The sequence below is a fragment of the Microtus pennsylvanicus genome, chromosome 10, assembly GCF_037038515.1.
Source record: "Microtus pennsylvanicus isolate mMicPen1 chromosome 10, mMicPen1.hap1, whole genome shotgun sequence".
Lineage (NCBI taxonomy): Eukaryota > Metazoa > Chordata > Mammalia > Rodentia > Cricetidae > Microtus > Microtus pennsylvanicus.
In genome coordinates this window covers 9,184,096-9,198,107 of record NC_134588.1, presented here as the reverse complement: position 1 = coordinate 9,198,107, position 14,012 = coordinate 9,184,096, and positions in this window count along the sequence as shown.

The window sequence follows — 14,012 nt, the reverse complement described above, 5'->3', positions numbered from 1 at the left end:
TCAGGGAAAAAGGGAGGTTAGACTGCGGGAATAGAATAGTTTAAAACCAATCTCCTTAACATACACTAGGTTTACATGTCGCTGATATAGCACTTGCCATTCCAACATTTGTTGAAATAAATACATCATTTTAAAAAGATGGCTGTAAATATAAAAAAATAAGAATCAGGACTTTTACTCTATGTAATAATCAATAATTAACTCTGCTGAGGGAGTATGTCCTTGTACACATTAAAGATTTGTCACTTGTATTGATTTAATTAAACACTAATTGGTCAGCTGCCAGGCAGGAGGTATAGGCAGGTATAGGAGGTATAGGAGAATTCTGCGAAGAAAAAAAGGCAGAGATGGAAGAGTCACCACACAGAAACAGAGGAAGCAAGATAAGAATGCTGCACTGAGAAAAGATACCAAGGCATGTGGCTAAACATAGATAAGAATTATTGGTTAATTTAAGCTGTAAGAGCTAGTTAATATTTTCTGGTGTCCTCTTCATTTTCTTTCTTCAAAGACTTAAAGTTCTTGTCAAATAGATCTTTCACATCCTTGGTCAGAGTTACCCCAAGATATTTTATGCTATTTGTGGCTATCGTGAAAGGTGATGATTCTCTGATTTCCCTCTGCTTCCTTATCCATAGTGTATAGGAAGGCAACTGCTTTTTTGGAGTTGATCTTGTATCCTGCCACATTACTAAAAGTATTTATCAGCTGTAGGAGTTCTTTGGAAGAGTTTTTGGGGTCGCTTATGTATACTATCATATCATCTGCAAATAATGAAAGTTTAACTTCTTCCTTTCCAATACGAATCCCCTTGATCCCCTTATGTTGTCTTATTGCTATTGCTAGAACTTCAAGCACTATATTGAAAAGGTGTGGAGAGAGTGGACAGCCTTGTCCAAATCAGGAGCAGAAGGAGAGAGAGCATGAGCAAGGAACTCAGGACCGCGAAGGGTTCACCCACACACTGAGTGTGTTCTATTGGGTACTCACCAAGGCCAGCTGAACTGGGTCTGAAAAAGCATGGGATAGAACCGGACTCACTGAACATAGTGGACAATGAGGACTGCTGAGAGGTCAAGAACAATGGCACTGGGTTTTGATCCTACTGCACATACTAGCTCTGTGGGAGCCTAGGCTGTTTGGATGTTCACCTTACTACACCTGGAAGGAGGTGGGTGGTCCTTGGACTCCCCACAGGGCAGGGAACCCTGACTGCTCTTCAGGCTAATGAGAGAGGGGGAGTTAATTGGGGGAGAGGGAGGGAAATGGGAGGCGGTGACGGGGAGGAGACAGAAATCATTAATAAATAAATAATAAGAAGAAAGAGCTAGTTAATAATAACCCTAAATAATAGGCCAAATAGTTTATAATTAATATAAGTTTTTGTGTGTTTCTTTGGTACTGAACAGCAGAAAATAGATTACATATATGCATAAGAAATAAGGTTTAGTACGGTTTTCATTTGTTTTATATCTAATATCCACTTATGAGTGAGTCTTTTGGGGTCTAGATAACCCCACGTGAGATGCTTTTTCTTCTAGTTCTAAACATTTGTATATAAATTTCATTATGTTATTGTTTTTCACAACTGAGTAATACTCCATTGAGTAAATAGACCTTATTTTCTTTATCCATTCTTCAGATGAGGGTCATCTAGGTTGTTTCCAGTTTCTGGACATTATGAATAGCACTGTTGTGACCATAATTGAGCAGGTGTTCTTGTGATATGATTTAACATCCCTTGGGTATATGCCCAGGTTTGATATAGCTGGGTCTTGAGGAATATTGATACCCAGTTTTCTGAAAAACCACCATACTGATGTCCAAAGTGGCTTTACAAATTTTCCCTCCCACCAGCAAGAGCTAAATAATAAAGAGGACCCTAAAAGGGAAGCATAAATTTCCCTAGGAAGGAAAAATAGATGAGATCTCCTGGATAAAGTGAAGATAGGGAGCTGGCGTTAAGTAGGAAGGGGTGGGAGAGAGGAACTTGAACCAGGTTGGTCGATTGGGGGTAGGATAGAGAGGGGGAGTCATGAAAAAGGTATCTTGATAGAAGGAGCCATTTTGGATTTGGGGAGAAACCTGCTATAAGGGAAACTCCCAGCAATCCATAAAGACAACCCCAGCTAAAACTCTTAGCAATAGTGGACAGGATGCCTGAATTAGCCTTCTCCTGTAATAAGACTGATGACTATTCTAATTATCATCACAGAAACTTCATCCAGTAGCTGATGGAAGCAGATGCAGAAATCCACAGCCAACCACTGGGCTGAGCTCCTGGAGTCTCGTTGAAGAGGAGAAGGGATGGTACAAGTAAGGGGGAATCAAGACCATGACTGGGATATCCATAGATACAGCTACACTAAACTAATGGAGTTCACAGACTTCAGAAAGACAGCTAGGTGAGTTCCGATTGAACATCCCCATTGTCTCAGTGTGTGGGTGCAGCCCTCGCTGTCCTGAGTTCCTTGCTCGTGCTCTCTCTCCTTCTGCTCCTGATTTGGACCTTGAGATTTCTGTCCGGTGCTCCAATGTGGGTCTCTGTCTCCTTTCCTCGCCTGATGAAGGTTAATATTCAGGAGGATGCCTATATGTTATTCTTAACCGGACTCGCTGAACATAGCGGACAGTGAGAACCACTGAGAACTCAAGAACAATGGCAATGGGTTTTTGATCCTACTGCAAGTACTGGCTTTGTGGGAGCCTAGGCAGTTTGGATGCTCACCTTACTAGACCTGGATGGAGGTGGGTGGTCCTTGGACTTCCCACAGGTCAGGAAACCCTGATTGCTCTTTGAGCTGATGAGGGAGGGGGACTTTATTGGGGGAGGGGGAGGGAAATGGGAGGCGGTGGCAGGGAAGAGACAGAAATCATAAATAAATAAATAAATAAATAAATAAATAAATAAATAAAATGACAGAAAGACAGCTAGGATGCCTGCATGAACCTGGCATAGACTGGCTTGTGGATGACATTGTGTACCTTGGTCTGTTCATGGGGTACATAGTAGTGGGATCAGAACATAGCCTTAGCCCATGAGCTGGCTTCTTGTAGCCTATTTTTATGCAGAATGCTTTACTAAGCCTTGATGCAGGTGAGGAACTTGTCCTGCCACAATGTGATACAACATGCTTTTTTGTCTCCCATGTGATACCTGCCCCTTTCTGAATGGAGGAGAAGTAGATGAGTGAATATATGGGAGGTGCAGAAAGGGAACAATAAGAGATGAGGGAGGGGAAACTGGTTAGTATGTAAAATAAATAAAATATATTTAAAAATATTATTTGTAAGTCTAATCCCATGGCTAAGCTTTCCACCCCGTCTGACTACTGTCTCCTGCTCAAAGACTGACATAGCAGAAGGAGATATCTGGCTTCTGAAAGGTGCCCTTTGACACCCCCCCCCATTACCTCACTCACCATGGCATGCATTTGTCCATGTTCATGCAAATGCATAAATAATAATTTTTAATGTAATTAAGAAGCCACAATAATATTTATCCATTCAAAAATTTGAGGAATAAAGCATTTAGTATGTGAATACAGAAAGACTTTACTAAGGCAAACGTAATGAAAAATATACTACTGAAAGAAAAAATATTAAGTTTTACATGTTTTGTGTCCCACCACTACAGAAGGTTTCATGTAAGGCACAACAAACATGGAAAAAGTAAAAGTGAAATGTTATACAATAAAAAAATACTAGCATTAACTCTAGTTTGAAATATCCAGAAAGTCAACAGGAAAAAATCCGTGAACATGAAATTTTGTTCATAATATTGACATCTAAATTACCACAACCAATAAAGAATGTTCCCCATCAGCACTAGCCAAAGCCACAGTGAAATTTGTTCAACAGTTTTCAAAGTGGCAGTATTAGAAGTCTCGTGTTGCCACTGCAGTGTGTTGGTAAAACTGCAGAAAAATGAGGACTCATAATACCACACTGCATTAGTCAGTTTTCCTCCTTTCTGTAGCTAAATAATTTGACCAAAGCAGCTTAAGAAATAAAAAATAATATTCTGGCTTGACTTGTGTTTGTTTGCTTGTTTGGTTTGTGGATTTTGATTTATTAATCTTAATTATTATTTTTGATATTCAAATATAACCATAATTATTTTTATTTTTACTTCTTAATATTTTTTTAATATCTATACATTTTGCCATGGTCAGAAAGGTACAACAGCAAGAGATCAAACCTGCTCATTGCATGAGTAGCCAGGAAGTAGAGAGAGAAAGACCACTGGACAATGTTTACAAAACTTCAAGCAACATCTCAAACCCACCAACCCATTACCATCACCTCTTACATTTTCCATAACCTTCCCAAACACTGTCACTGACTGGGAAACAAATCCTCTCAAACATGAATCTGTGCTAAACTTTCAAATTCAGAGCCAGCACTCATTGTTACACTTTACTGAGTTTCTGGTAAGATTGGGATTGTTTTCCAAACACATAGGAGAGATGAAGATGAAAATAATTTTAAATTTATCAATCTCATACTTTAAAAATATTCTAGCCTATCTGTACAAAGGGCATAACAAATACTGTTTATTTTATTTTTTATTTTTTTATTGAGAAAAAAAAGTTTCCGCCTCCTCCCAGCCTCCCATTTCCCTCCCTCTCCTTTATTTTAGCTTTATCTTCCAGGCTAGCAAATGCCAACAGAAATGTTGATACATAAGCTGGTTATATAGTCTTTAAACCCCCTTATAAATTAGACCCTTTTCATTTCAATTGCTATAGAATTGTATTTATCTTTTGTCAACAAACTGTCAAAATGAATGACCAAATTTATCTGAAAATATTGCTCCTGATCAGAACAATGCTTGAATGCATTTAGATTTAGAACACTTGCAACCTTTGGGAAAACATTAAAAGCCTCATGTATTACTAACATAAATTCAGTGATTTCATTCTTGTTCTTGTGCATTGTTGTTTTAATCAACTTCTATGACAAAATACTTTTTAAAAAAATTCAAAGGAGAAAATGTTGGCTTTGCCTTTTAGTTACAGTTTCTGGTCACCTAGCCCCCTGGCTTTGGGCTCTTCCTGAGGCCAAACCTCGTGGCAGGGAGTGAACAATAGAAGCAGCTTTTCACCATTACTGTATCGGATGTACAGGGCAAAAAGATCAAGGGGCATCAGAAAACTGCACCATAAGACAGTGGTTCTCAACCTTTTTAATGTTCCAAACCCTTAATACAGCTCCTCATATTGTATGACTCCAAACTTTACATTATTTTGCCTTGTTGCTTCATAACTGTAATTTTTCTACTGTTGTTTATTATAAGACAAAATATCTGTGTTTTCTGATGGTCTTAGGAAATCCCTTTGAAAGGGTCATTCATCCCTCAAAGAAGTCATGACCCAAAGATCGAGAGCCACTGCCATAAATACGTTGTCAATAACCCATTGTCTTTCACGAGGCCCAACGTTTAAAATTTGAATTTAACTGTCATAGGCCATTACATTGAAGTTTATAAATTCATTATTCATTTATGACATTGGAATTCTTTTGATTCAATCACATACTCAATGTTGTCTCTGAAAATTCTACATAAAGGAAAAAGTCCTAAGCCTGTGAGCTTTTGAGATACATTCAGGCTTATGCAATCCATAGCCTATGGGCTTCAGTTGGTTGAGGAAAGTCATGAATATGGTCCAACACAAAATTGCCAACTTACTTAAAACATTATGAGAGGTTTTTTAGAATCCAAACCATACTGATGCCTGGGCAATGCCCCTGCAGAGGCCTGTCAATCATAGCTGCAGTAGAAGAAAGGGATAGTTTGCTCCCAAGAGCCAGTCTGTGTGAGTAAACAAACTTCACAGGCTTACTGTTCCAGGAGAATGAAACTGTGGAGTAGGTTACCAGACTACCTCAGAGGTTCAGAGGGATGTTAGTGAAAAAAACTCCAACCTTGATAAAAGAAACTCCTTATCATCATGCCTTTCACATCCTCATAGTCATATATTCTTACCCAGAAATCTGCCCCTTCCTCTGAGGCCTATGAGAAGACATCTTAGGTCTGTAAGCAATTAACGCTTCACTGGCAAGTTATAACTGTTAGTAGCTTTCCACAGGAAAAGGATGGATGAAAGAAAGAGAGGAAAATTTCATGTAAGCAGACACGTGATGAGAAGAAATGCTTTGAAGAGTAGAGAAACCTAAAATTATTTGGAGATGCCCCAAAAGGTAAGAAAAGCATGCTTTGTATAAAAGTAGGCAGACTTTCAGAGCTGAATAGCTGTAGTCCTGTAAGCTACTATATAGTTTTAGGGGTTCTGGGAGAGAAATGTAAAATATCTCATTGAAAAACTGATTATTCCATTTATGTATTTAGTACAAGTTACAATGAACCTGTCTTCCTAGGGGTAATCAATTTCTTGGCTAGGAGATTGATAAGGCATAACTGGAAGGTTAGTTTTCTACCTAAGACAGAAATTCCATTTTCATGAATACAGAATTTCCCAAATAGACCCTCATTTCTGCTTTACTATTTGTTCCTTGTTGAAAAAAAATCAGCAAAAAAGAGAGAGATTCAAATAACAGTAGTTAAATGACGATCTCTGATAACTTTTCTGGCCTACAAATTTTATTCTCCTACATTATTCATTTAAGGGATGTGTAGCAGCAGGCTGCTTAGCCCTGAAATAATCACATAGAAACTGTATTATGTAATACAGTTTGGCCAATAGCTTAAGCACATTTCTGGCTAATTCATATCCTAAACTAACCCATCTCTATTTAATCTGTATATCATCACAGGGCAGTGGCTTACCGGGTAATGGACCCAGCATCTGTCTCAGGCAGGGGATCCACAGAGTCTCTCTGACCCCATCCTTCTCATCCCATGCCATAAGCCAAGTCAGTTTTCTTTATTTATTAACCAATAAAAACAACACATAGACAGAAGTACCTTCCACACAAAGGATGAGCATAACAGCCCCGAATGTGGATATTCTTTGAATGTCAGTCACTTGTGTCTGGATCAACAAGTATGCTGTCTCTGTTTCAAACATGTTATAATGAAGGTGAAGGATAACCATTTACAATTGCAAAGCACAAAATGATAGTAGAATGTTAGCACCTTATTATTTGTTTTTGAATGAAAGAGAGATTGGGAAGTCAATTTAACAAAGACCTTAGTACCTTGAAAACAGTGCTAGAGATCATGAAATTTTGAGAAGCCACATCCATTAGGAACTTGCAGAAAGTAGAAAGCTTGCCCCCATTTAAAACAATTCAACTGTTTCCTTAATGTGATGGTTTGAATGAAAATGGCTTCCATGTGCTCATTTATTTGAATATGTAGTTACCAATTTTGTGGACTGTTTGAAAAAGACTGGAAAGATGAGGAAATGTAACTTGTTAGAGGATTATAGATCTTGTTGAAGCAAGTATGTTGCTGTGTGTGGAATTTGAGGTTTCAAAAGTTCGCAGCAGTTCTAGTCTCTCTCTCTCTCTCTCTCTCTCTCTCTCTCTCTCTCTCTCTCTCTCTCTGTGCCTTCTCTCTGGGACTCAGGATGTACAGCTTTCAGACACCTCCAGAAGCATGCCTGTATGCTTCTTACCATGATTATGGAATAACTCTCTAAAACTTTAAGCAAGCCCCTAAATAATGCTTCTTTTTTAATAGTTGCTTTGGTCATGGTGTCTCTTCATAACAATAAGACAGCAATTAAGATGCTTAATATTTCTAAAATGACTTTAATTAATTATTTATTTATCCCTTTCTTTATTTATGTACCAAGTACTTCTCTCTTCCATCAGTCAGCTCCCAAATAAAGACATGGAAACTTATTATGAATTATGAAAGCTCAGTCTATAGCTTAAGTATATTACTAACTAGCTCTTATAACATAATTTAACCAACTTTTAATTAATCTATGTTTTACCTTTATTTCATTCTGTATGTCCAGCTGCCTCCATGTCTCACTGTGTCTCCTCCTTTCTACTTCTGCTCAGAGTTCTCTCTGCCCCAAAGTCGCACCTATACCTCCTGTCTATCTAATGACCATTCAGCCTCATATTACACCAATCATAACAACAAACTTTCACGTAGTGTACAAATATCCCACACCATATTTATTTGTCTGTATGTGTATAGTGTATATATACCTATGCATGCAAGCAATGACACCTGTGTGGAAGCTAGAGTACAATTTATGGGAGTGATTCTCTCCTTCCATTAAAGGGGGCTTGAGAATTGCTCTCATGACTTTAAGCTTGGTTAAGGTGTCCTTAACTTCTGAACCATGCATCTTGGCCACTAATTGTCTATGTTTTATATGAATATCTCTAGCTTTCTCAACCTTCTTTTTTTCTACTCTTCTTAATGATAAGACTATTCCAATTTGCAAATTATGGTGTTTGATCTTATTTTTTAAACCTGAAAAATTGTGTCTGCAGTTCAATACCTTTAAGGAGAATGAAAGGAGCTACAAGCAACCTTGTGACTTCAGAAGGGTTGAGTGACAACTATCCTCAGGATTCAAGGAAGGAAGGAATGTATATGATTTGAGAAATACTATGATCAGTTAGGTTAGCAACACACACATACAGTCAAGGGGGTCTTTATGTAATCATCTCACTCATTTTCTTGTGTGATAGAGAAACTATCAAAGTTGTTGTTACTTTGTGACAAATACAAACAATTTTTTAAAATTTCTTACTAGTTATTTGTAACAAATTACTTTGTTACCTTAAGGAGGTAGTTTAAAATCCTAAAATGAATCCTAAAATTCATTTCTATCTTTTTGCATTGCCAAATGAAACACCTAAAGTCACCTTACACTGAATTTTCATGTGATAAGAATGTGTGAATTGTATAATGATTATGCAAGTTTAAGTTGATGAATGCAAAATAGTGAATTCTTAAGAATGTTCTCAGGAAATTACTATCTTTCTTGTATGAAAATTTTGGCAATCCTGAAGACAAACTAACTGAATATTTCCCCTTACCCTTTATTTGTTTATGAGACAGGGTTTCATGTATCCTAGGCTAGCTTAGTAGAGGATAACATTGATGTCCTCGTCCTACTTCCATCATCTCTCAAGTGCAGAGATAAAACACTTATGTGATCTTAAACCCAGGACTTCATGTATGACATACAGGGACTCTACCAACAGAACTACATTCCCAGCCCTTTTACTAATACACTTGTATATTTTGTGACATAGCCATGGCTCTATGAGGAAAAACAAGAGGGGTGTATTGGGTTTATATTTGCAAGAACCAGGGTTCCAAAGCTATTGTTGGAAATCCTAACAATTATATTATGACACACAGGTGATTTATAATTACAGGATTTTGTCATTATGAGTCCTGACCTAAACTGATACCATTTATTCTTTTTCAGTCTGCTGCAATACACATTATATTGCATATACCAATGTCATCCTTTTCCAGACTTCTGATATAGCCATGTTTAGGTCAAGTGTCCTCTAAAATGCATTTTCTGGAGGTAAGCTGACATCACTAACTCTGTAACCAGGAACAAGAAAAGAGCTAAATCTATCTTATGAGTTAGTGTATTGTGCACTTGTGGTCAGCAAAAGGAAGAACCATTGCTATGAAAGGTTACTACTAGGATGTGGGATTTCCCTCTGTATGCTATGATTATCATTAATGAATGAAAAAACTGCTTCAGACCTATAGCAAGATGGAAATTCACTAGGCAGGATAAACTAAACTGAATGCTGGGAGAAAGAAGGCTGGAGTTGGGGAGAAGCCATGTAGCCCTGCCAGAGACAGATGCTGGAACTTTAGCTAGTAAGCCACAGCCACATGGAGATACACAAATTAATGGTGATGGGTTAAATTAATAAGAGTTAGCCAAAAAGAAGCTAGAGCTATTGGGTCAAGCAGTGATTTAATTTAGTTTCTGTGTGGTTATTTCACAGCTGAACAGCAGAAAACAACAAGCAGCCTTCATACAAATAATTGGCATCCATGTGGCCAACTAAATCCACTTAAAAACATAAGAGAGCTTGAAAAGAAATTCTAGATGCAAAAATGCAGAGTTTAACATAGCTTCTTGCTGTTTGCTGGTGGTGTGCTATAGCTTCTCTAAGAGAGGTTTTTCTAACTCAGTGGTATCAGAAAAAAAGCTACATGGCTTTGAAATGCCAGCCTTGCTGCAAGTTGAAGCTCTGGCTTTTTCAGGAGACCAAGCGTTTAAATGGAGTCTATGATCAGCATGTTACAATCTACTTAATGGCTTGACATAGAGCCACTGCAATTGCCCAGAGGAACTGGGGCAATATGCACACCTTGCAGAAGTGGTGAATGAATTTTCATGATGTTGGACTGTGCAGAGCAAGCAGGAAGGTGTATATATACCCTTAGATTCTTAAGAAGTGCTTAGCATTTTAAGAAGTACTAGTCAGAAAATAATTACAGACATGCAATAAAGACAAATCCAGAAGGAAAAGACCTCTAAATGGGTTACAGTGTTGAATAAATATACATAGGACTTAGGAGAGAGAAGAAAAAGAGTATAGAAAGTTATAAAAAGTAAAAATCCAGTGTACAGACAATCACAGATTAAGGAAGTAAATATAATAAAATAAGTATTAAAAAGTAATAGAGTAAAAGTAAATAAGCTATGTAAAGATGGAAAATACACAGAGAGTCTGGAATATATATATTTTCTTTGAATTTTTTAACTGTGAAAGAGCTAAGTACAGAGGGCCATTTCATTGTATGAGCTGCTAAGATAAACCAGCATGTATATTATAAAGGCACCATGACTTTAGAATTTGGGTCTATGGATACGTTGCTTTGGAAAAGAGGTTCTACTTTTGTTTCCACAGAGGATGAGAACCTGTGGAGTCATTGCAGGCTAATGTGGTTTGATGTTCCAAGACCCCATGAAAGTTACTCTGAACAACCCTCAAAAATTACTTTGCCAAATAAGCAGCAGGAACTAATTTAGAGAGAACTACACCATATTTCCAAATATTGTTTATAAATGCTTGTTTACATTTAAGAGAGGATGTGCTACAGAGGTTTGCATTGGTTTGGATCTTGGTTTATTGATACAAATTTAAGGTCAGTTTTGTTATATGTGTTTCTGATATATATTGTGTTTGCCCAGCTCATTTAAAAATGTAATGTATAATTAAGAAATATAGGTTAATAAATAGTCAAGCTTCTAGTCATATCAGTTAGGTTTTCTAGATATATAGAGATATATTTCAATTAGATAGATGTTCTTCAAACCTTTCAAAGACCTGTGGAATTTGGCAATTAAAATGTTTTAAGAACTTAAGACTTTTCATGACAGTGAGACACATCTGCTTCTGGCAGCACCAATCGAATTCAAGAGGAAGATGGACATTGAAGGGTCTACTTATGGTGTTGGTTAGCCATTTGCACAAGAAACTGCTTTTTCCTGGACTGTTTTATAAACTGGATATGCAGAACTTGCAGAAAAATTACTGCTGAGCTTGCCTAAAGGTGAGATGATCCTTCAGGTTTTTTCATGAAAAAGTTTTTAAGATATTCTACAGGGCACAGAAGAAACTGACTGATAAACTGCCAATATAGGTGGAACTGTATTTGAAATTTCGTGCTTAATGGAAAAGTATTCTGGATACTATGAGCCTGTAGGCTTAAGATAGATGTCTCAATGGTACAAAAGAACTTTGGTTGACTGTTCAGTTAGCAAGATGTCTCTAACAATTCTAGAGTTACAATGAACTTATTGTTTACTTAGGTAATATATCATTCTGGAGTCTTTGATGGAGTTGAAGAATTTATAGTGATAGTTATAGTTTTTCTCAGTTATGATAAAAGATAAAGTAGTTATAAATATTGTAACTGTAATTTTTGTTTGATACCTGTTTTTGTTATATGTAATTTTACTATATTAAAGTTAAAACCTTCCTTTTTATTTAAATAGAAGGGGGGATGTGATGTGGCATTTCTCTCTGTATGTTATTAATGGATAAAGAATTAATGAATAAAGAAACTGCTTCAGACCTATAGCAAGACAGAACTTAACTAGATTTGGAAAATGAAACTGAATGCTGGGAGAAAGAAGAGAGGAAAAGCCATGTAGTCCTGCTGGAGACAGATGCAAGAACTTTAACTGGTAAACAACAGCCACGTGCCAATACACAGATTAATGGAGATGGGTTAAATTAATATGTAAGAGTTAGCCAGAAAACAGTGTGGTACTGGCATAAAAATAGAGAAGTCGACCAATGGAATCGTATAGAAGACCCACAAACCTATGAACACCTCATTTTTGATAAAGGAGCTAAAAGTATACAATGGAAGAAAGAAAGCATCTTCAACAAATGGTGCTGGCAAAACTGGATGTCAACCTGTAGAAGAATGAAAATAGACCCATATCTATCACCGTGCACAAAACTCAAGTCCAAATGGATTAAAAACCTCAATATCAGCCCGAACACACTGAAAATGATAGAAGAGAAAGTGGGAAAAATCCTACAACAGATGGGCACAGGAGATCGCTTCCTATGTATAACACCAGAAGCACAGACATTAAGGGCAACATTGAATAAATGGGACCTACTAAAACTGAGAAGCTTCTGTAAAGCAAAGGACACTGTTACTAAGACACAAAGGCAACCTACTGACTGGGAGAAGATCTTCACCAACCCCGCAACAGACAAAGGTCTGATCTCCAAAATATATAGAGAACTCAAGAAACTTGACTTTAAAATGCTAATTAACCCAATTAAAAAATGGGGCACTGAACTGAACAGAGAATTCTCAACAGAAGAAGTTCAAATGTTCAAAAGACACTTAAGGTCATGCTCAACCTCCTTAGCAATCAGGGAAATGTAAATCAAAACAACTTTGAGATATCATCTTACACCTATCACAATGGCTAAAGTCAAAAACACCATGGATAGCCTTTGCTGGAGAGGCTGTGGAGGAAGGGGTACCCTCATCCATTGCTTGTGGGAATGCAATCTTGTGCAACCACTGTGGAAGTCAGTGTTTCGGTTTCTCAGGAAATTCTGGATCAACCTACCCCTGGACCCAGCAATACCACTCTTGGGAATATACCCAAGAGATGCCCTATCATATGACAAAAGCATTTGTTCAACTATGTTCATAGCAGTATTATTTGTAATAGCCAGAACCTGGAAACAACCTAGATGCCCTTCAATGGAAGAATGGATGAAGAAAGTATGGAATATATACACATTAGAGTACTACGCTGCGGTAAAAAACAATGACTTCTCGAATTTTGCATGCAAATGGATGGAAATAGAAAACACTATCCTGAGTGAGGTAACCCAGACCCAAAAAGATGAACATGGGATGTACTCACTCATAATTGGTTTCTAGCCATAAATAAGGGTCACGGAGTCTACAATAGGTGAATCTAAAGAAGCTAAGTAAGAAGGGGAACCCAAGGAAAAACATATAGTTATCCTCTTGGCTAAGGGAAGTAGACAAAATTGCCGGGGAGAAAATTGGGATCTTGGGGGTGGAGTGGGATGGGGGTAAGGGGAGATGGGGAGAGAAAAGTGAGAAGGGAAGGAGGTCGGGCCTTGGGGAAACAGGAGGATTGGGATAAAGGAAGGTTGGACAGGGGAGCACGGAACCACAATTCTTAGTTAAGCAGATATTTAATTAATATAGTTTTAGTGTGGTTACTTTGGGTCTGAGCTGCTTGGGCCGCCCGGAAACAAATAAGTAACCCTTTTCAACACTATTGTTTATCTCATAGTATATAAATGGCAGAAGTGTGAAAGAGAAAAAAGAAGCTTAGCCATTGGATACTTATTGTGGTAATTTTAATGAGATTGGTTGCCATAGGCTCATATACTTTAATATTTGGTTCCCATTTGGTGGAACTGTTTGATAACGATTTGTAGCTGTGCCCTCATTAGAAGAGGTATATCACTCGGGGTGGACTTTGAGGTTCCAACACCCAAGCCATTCCAATTAGCTTTCTCTTGATCCAACTTTCAGATAAAATATAATCTCTCTCCTATTGTTCCAAAACTATTCC